Source organism: Micropterus dolomieu, linkage group LG07, assembly GCF_021292245.1.
Source record: "Micropterus dolomieu isolate WLL.071019.BEF.003 ecotype Adirondacks linkage group LG07, ASM2129224v1, whole genome shotgun sequence".
Taxonomy (NCBI): domain Eukaryota; kingdom Metazoa; phylum Chordata; class Actinopteri; order Centrarchiformes; family Centrarchidae; genus Micropterus; species Micropterus dolomieu.
Genome location: NC_060156.1, coordinates 228,366 through 235,359, shown reverse-complemented (window position 1 = coordinate 235,359; position 6,994 = coordinate 228,366). Strand labels below are relative to the sequence as shown.

The window sequence follows — 6,994 nt, the reverse complement described above, 5'->3', positions numbered from 1 at the left end:
ACACTAAGACAGATGCTGGTCCACCCCAAAGACCGCACACCCAAACACAAGAAAAGCAATCTAGTGTATGCGGTCCAATGCAGTGAGGAATGCACAGACCTCTATATTGGGGAGACTAAACAACCACAACTGAAGAAGTCCTTTGGATGAGGGACGAAACGTCTTCCAGTATCTTCAACCAAGTCCAGTTGCCCTTGATTTTAACCTTCGTCCGATAACAGAGGCTAACAGAGGTTAACAGGGGCTAACGGCTACAACTCAACTCTCACTTTTATTCTCAGTCTGCCTGTTTTTATGATTTTATCTTGAATCTTTCGGTTCATGTGATCGTTTTACTACATCACGTCGTTAAGAAGATTAATTTACAACAACCTTCAGATTCAACTCGGGAAAGCAGCTATTTCATAAAATGGTTTCTTTAACGTCAGGATTCAGCTTCAGGTCGTGTTGAGTTTAATCCCAACACGACCTCCACCTGCTGAGTCACGAAGTGGTTTTGTTGGTTCAGAATTACCGTGTTCGCTCTCGTCCAGACCGACGGCCTCGGGCGTGCCCAGCCGCGTCACCTCCTCCGGGGCTTCTGGGTAAATGATGGCGGTGTCACTGCGCCGCAGGTACTCGGCGATGGTTGTCGGGTGTCCGTCTCCCTCCTCCAGTTTCCGCTTCAGGAAGAACTCGTCCAGCTCGGAGACGCTTTCCAGACACTTCCCTGGTCACGTGAAACAAACAGGCAGTGCGTTCAGGGTCACGAGGGACATTTAGCTTAATAAGTCTGCATAAACATGTTGAAGACAACGAGGACCGGCAGAGATGATCCTGTTTAAACAGGGCTCCAGAACGGAGCCCTGCGGGACGCCGTTACAGCAGCTGCTGGAGACTTCAGGGGCCCTTCTGTTAAAACTTTACCAGTGACGGCAGTTTGAAGGGAGCCGGATCCTTATAAGATGAAGAACATTTATTATCTGATTATTAACGAGATTCAGATTTATTGATCTCACCTGTTCTGTTCCCCAGAGACTCCGGGCCGACAGGCTCGTACTCCTCCTTCCTGTCATCTGTTACAGAAAACGGCAGAAACAGTTAGTCTCCTCCTCCTCATCTCCCTCCCTCCTCTCCCTCCCCCTCATCTCCCTCCCTCCTCCCTCCCTCCCTTCTCTCCCTCCTCTCCCTCCTCCTCTCCCTCCCTTCTCTCCCTCCTCCTCCTCCTCCTCCTCCTCCTCCTCTCCCTCCCTCCGCTCCCTCCTCCTCCTCGTCATCTCCCTCCTCTCCCTCTCCCACCTGCTGCTACGTTTCTTCTTCTTCTTCTCTGCTTCTCTTCCTCCTCTTCGTTCTGATCTTCCATTTCTCTCCTTTCTTTCCTTCTCTTTCTTTCTTCCTCCTTCATCCCGTCCTCTCTCTCCTTTTGTCAGTTCAAACCTTTTTATATACAGTCTATGGTTCATTTCCTCCCTTTCTTCTGTCTCTCTCTCCTTTCTTCCCTTCATCACTTTCCTTCCTTCTTCCCACCTCTCTATCTTCCTTTCTATCTTCTTTCTCCCCTCCTTGCTTCAATCTCCCATCCTCTCGGCGTCTTCGGGCCGACTCAGGATCAGCTGTGGTTGTGACAGTAGCGGCTTTTCGTCACCTCAAGGTGTCGTTTGTACTCGAGAACACGGACACGCCATCTGTCCCTCAGAGGAGGCCGCCGGTCTCAGGGAGGACGCACTCCTGATTTAACTCGCTAACGAGCAGGAGGTGAAGACTGACAGAGACTGACGTCACAGTGATGTCATCAGACATTTAGCTTCAGAGTCTATCTCCACGTCGCCCTTATAAAAAATGGCTGACCGTTAGCTGCGACGTCTGTCCCCACACCGCCCTTATTAAACATGGCCGACCGTTAGCTGCAAAGTCTGTCCACACGTCGCCCTTATTAAACATGGCCGACCGTTAGCTGCGACGTCTGTCCCCACGCCGCCCTTATTAAACGTGGCCAACCTGGTTCAAATGGGGGACACAGAGCTAGAAGTACTGATACCACAGTAGTCAGTTAGCTTAGCTTATCTTAGCTTAGCATAAAGACTGGGAACAGCTAGCCAGGCTCTGTCCAACACACAGTGAAAAGGTAACTTTCTAAACTATAAGCAGTAGTACCACAGAGTGAAAGTCCTTTACTACAGAGTAAAAGTCCTTTACTACAGAGTAAAAGTCCTTTACCACAGAGTGAAAGTCCTTTACCACAGAGTAAAAGTCCTTTACCACAGAGTAAAAGTCCTTTACTACAGAGTAAAAGTCCTTTACCACAGAGTAAAAGTCCTTTACTACAGAGTGAAAGTCCTTTACCACAGAGTAAAAGTCCTTTACTACAGAGTGAAAGTCCTTCACCACAGAGTAAAAGTCCTTTACTACAGAGTAAAAGTCCTTTACCACAGAGTGAAAGTCCTTTACTACAGAGTAAAAGTCCTTTACCACAGAGTAAAAGTCCTTTACCACAGAGTAAAAGTCCTTTACTACAGAGTGAAAGTCCTTTACCACAGAGTAAAAGTCCTTTACTACAGAGTAAAAGTCCTTTACTACAGAGTAAAAGTCCTTTACCACAGAGTAAAAGTCCTTTACTACAGAGTGAAAGTCATTTACCACAGAGTAAAAGTCCTTTACCACAGAGTGAAAGTCCTTTACCACAGAGTAAAAGTCCTTTACTACAGAGTAAAAGTCCTTTACCACAGAGTAAAAGTCCTTTACTACAGAGTGAAAGTCCTTTACCACAGAGTAAAAGTCCTTTACTACAGAGTGAAAGTCCTTCACCACAGAGTAAAAGTCCTTTACTACAGAGTAAAAGTCCTTTACCACAGAGTGAAAGTCCTTTACTACAGAGTAAAAGTCCTTTACCACAGAGTAAAAGTCCTTTACCACAGAGTAAAAGTCCTTTACTACAGAGTGAAAGTCCTTTACCACAGAGTAAAAGTCCTTTACTACAGAGTAAAAGTCCTTTACTACAGAGTAAAAGTCCTTTACCACAGAGTAAAAGTCCTTTACTACAGAGTGAAAGTCATTTACCACAGAGTAAAAGTCCTTTACCACAGAGTGAAAGTCCTTTACCACAGAGTAAAAGTCCTTTACTACAGAGTAAAAGTCCTTTACCACAGAGTAAAAGTCCTTTACTACAGAGTGAAAGTCCTTTACCACAGAGTAAAAGTCCTTTACCACAGAGTAAAAGTCCTTTACTACAGAGTCAGTAAAAGTCCTTTACTACAGAGTGAAAATCCTTTACTACAGAGTAAAAGTCCTTTACTACAGAGTGAAAATCCTTTACCACAGAGTAAAAGTACTTTACTAGCTGCAGCGTCTGTCCCCACACGCCCTTATTAAACGTGGCAGACCGTTAGCTGCAGCGTCTGCTTCAGTATTTATTGTCAAATTTCAGGACATTAAATGTAAAAATATTCAAAATGCATCCTGTGAAACTACCCCCCCCCACCCTCCTCACCAGCCCCCCCTGGCGGCTGCTGACAGAGATCATGTGATATGAAAGAGCATCGTGTGCGGCGTGCTGACTCACCGCCGCCGTTCAGGTTGGTGTCGTCTCCGAGTCTCCAGTGGGGCTGATGGTGGTTCTGGAGTCCCTCTGAGCCCTCCTGGTCCCCGTAGGACAGCAGGGCGTGGGCGACCCGCGGCGACGCCTCCAGAGCCGGCACGCCGGCCGGGCTGCCCGCCTCTTCATCCTCCCCTCCTCCTCCTGCGCCGCCGCCGTTAGCGAGGCCGTTGTCCTCAGGGAGCAGCGTCCTGTCGTCCTCGTCCGTCTCTGAACCCGTCTCCACCACATTCTCATAGTTCAGCACTGCAACACAAACACAGAAGGTTAGGAAAGACCAGGACCAGGACTAGGAGGGGGATGACTGGGACCAGGAGGACCAAGAGCAACAGACTAGGAGGAAAACCAGGACCAGCAGCAACAGGCTTCAACATACCAGGACCAGGAGGGGGAGGAAAGGGGGCACATTCCTGGACTGGGAGTCTTTTTCTGTCAGACTCTCAGGGGACCAAGGACTGCAAGTGTTCCATGACTGAACATAAACCTGGTTCAAATGGGGGACACAGAGCTAGAAGTACTGATACCACAGCAGCCAGTTAGCTTAGCTTATCTTAGCTTAGCACAAAGACTGGGAACAGCTAGCCAGGCTCTGTCCAACACACAGTGAAAAGGTAACTTTCTAAACTATAAGCAGTAGTACCATAGAGTAAAAGTCCTTTACTACAGAGTGAAAGTACTTTACCACAGAGTCAAAGTCCTTTACTACAGAGTGAAAGTACTTTACTACAGAGTGAAAGTACTTTACAACAGAGTCAAAGTCCTTTACTACAGAGTGAAAGTACTTTACCACAGAGTAAAAGTCCTTTACTACAGAGTGAAAGTACTTTACTACAGAGTCAAAGTACTTTACTACAGAGTAAAAGTACTTTACTACAGAGTCAAAGTACTTTACTACAGAGTAAAAGTCCTTTACAACAGAGTGAAAGTACTTTACTACAGAGTAAAAGTCCTTTACTACAGAGTAAAAGTCCTTTACCACAGAGTAAAAGTACTTTACTACAGAGTAAAAGTATTTTACCACAGAGTGAAAGTCCTTTACTACAGAGTAAAAGTACTTCACCACAGAGTAAAAGTCCTTTACTACAGAGTAAAAGTCCTTTACAACAGAGTGAAAGTACTTTACTACAGAGTAAAAGTCCTTTACTACAGAGTAAAAGTCCTTTACCACAGAGTAAAAGTACTTTACTACAGAGTAAAAGTCCTTTACAACAGAGTGAAAGTACTTTACTACAGAGTAAAAGTCCTTTACTACAGAGTAAAAGTCCTTTACCACAGAGTAAAAGTACTTTACTACAGAGTAAAAGTATTTTACCACAGAGTAAAAGTACTTTACTACAGAGTAAAAGTATTTTACCACAGAGTAAAAGTCCTTTACTACAGAGTAAAAGTACTTCACCACAGAGTAAAAGTCCTTTACTACAGAGTAAAAGTACTTCACCACAGAGTAAAAGTCCTTTACTACAGAGTAAAAGTCCTTTACTACAGAGTGAAAGTCCTTTACCACAGAGTAAAAGTCCTTTACTACAGAGTAAAAGTATTTTACCACAGAGTAAAAGTCCTTTACTACAGAGTGAAAGTATTTTACCACAGTGTAAAAGTCCTTTACTACAGAGTAAAAGTCCTTCACCACAGAGTAAAAGTCCTTTACTACAGAGTAAAAGTCCTTCACCACAGAGTAAAAGTCCTTTACTACAGAGTAAAAGTCCTTTACTACAGAGTAAAAGTACTTCACCACAGAGTAAAAGTCCTTTACTACAGAGTAAAAGTACTTCACCACAGAGTCAAAGTCCTTTACTACAGAGAGAAAGTCCCTTACTACAGAGTAAAAGTACTTCACCACAGAGTCAAAGTACTTCACCACAGAGTAAAAGTCCTTTACTACAGAGAAGAGTATTTTACCACAGATAAAAGTCCTTTACTACAGAGTAAAAGTATTTTACCACAGAGTAAAAGTCCTTTACTACAGAGTAAAAGTCCTTTACTACAGAGTGAAAGTATTTTACCACAGAGTAAAAGTCCTTTACTACAGAGTAAAAGTACTTCACCACAGAGTAAAAGTCCTTTACTACAGAGTGAAAGTCCTTCACCACAGAGTAAAAGTACTTCACCACAGAGTAAAAGTATTTTACCACAGAGTAAAAGTCCTTTACCACAGAGTAAAAGTACTTCACCACAGAGTAAAAGTCCTTTACTACAGAGTGAAAGTCCTTCACCACAGAGTAAAAGTACTTCACCACAGAGTAAAAGTACTTCACCACAGAGTAAAAGTCCTTTACTACAGAGAGAAAGTCCTTTACTACAGAGTAAAAGTACTTCACCACAGAGTCAAAGTCCTTTACTACAGAGAGAAAGTCCTTTACTACAGAGTAAAAGTACTTCACCACAGAGTCAAAGTACTTCACCACAGAGTAAAGCCCTGCACTGACCAGCTGAGTGATCAGAACATTTCAATAACCAGCAACAACAGACTGCAGGGCAGCAGAGAGAGAAATGTACCATCTGTACGTGTTGTACTGTTGGCTTAGTACTACTAACAGTACTGATTCAAAGTACTGCTGCTACTAAAGAAGTTGCAGCTGAACGTTCTGCTGCAAGGTTCCGCTTCAGAGCGATGGAGGTAAAGTAAGGGGGAGGGGGGGCACCATGACATCATGGGAACCGGCCCTCGGGGCCCGGGGCCGGCCAGAAAAGGAGAACCATTTCCAGTGTGTCCTATTAAAGCGCTGCGTGGACGGCTCTTATCTTTCTCCTCTGGGGGTTTTATCTGCTGCCGGTTTCAGAGCCGTGAACCTTTTCCTGCGAGCGGCGAGCAGGTTCCCAGGCGGGCGGAGGAAAACACGGCGCTCTCCTTCCCCTTCGGCTGCGCGGAGATTAGTCGCCGCATATCTGCTCATAATATGATCTTTGTCTGCTGCGAGCGGCGGAGCTCGCCTCCCGGACAACTGCACAACAGGTGCAAATTAAAAAGGGGATCCGCGGCGGGCCGGGCCGAAATCTGCTGACCTGGGCTGAATACCAAGAGCGGGGGCGGGGGCGCAGGGCGTGGGACAAAACCCGGCTTTAATAAGAGGTGTGACCGGCGGGATTTAGGGGCAGTTCAGCCCGGGTAATGCCCTCTGTGATCCAGGAGAAAGAAAGAGCTGAAAGTGAGACGTGAAGACTCGCTGTGTGGTCCGAGGTGCATGATGGGTACAACATGATCACACACACACACCAGGAGACACACACTCAGTAACACACACACACACACACAGTAAAACACAGACACACACACACACACACACACAGAGTAACACACACACACACACACAGACAGACACACAGAGTAACACACACACACACACAGACACACACACACACACACAGACACACAGAGTAACACACACACACACACACAGACAGACACACAGACACACAGAGTAA

The 6,994-nt window shown here is 45.5% G+C and overlaps 1 protein-coding gene across 1 annotated transcript in view; it reads left to right on the top strand.

Annotated features, from left to right (window-relative positions):
- The window catches only part of acvr2aa (activin A receptor type 2Aa), a 39,156-nt gene that overhangs the window by 13,139 nt on the left and 19,023 nt on the right, over window positions 1-6,994 (top strand). The window lies entirely within an intron of this gene.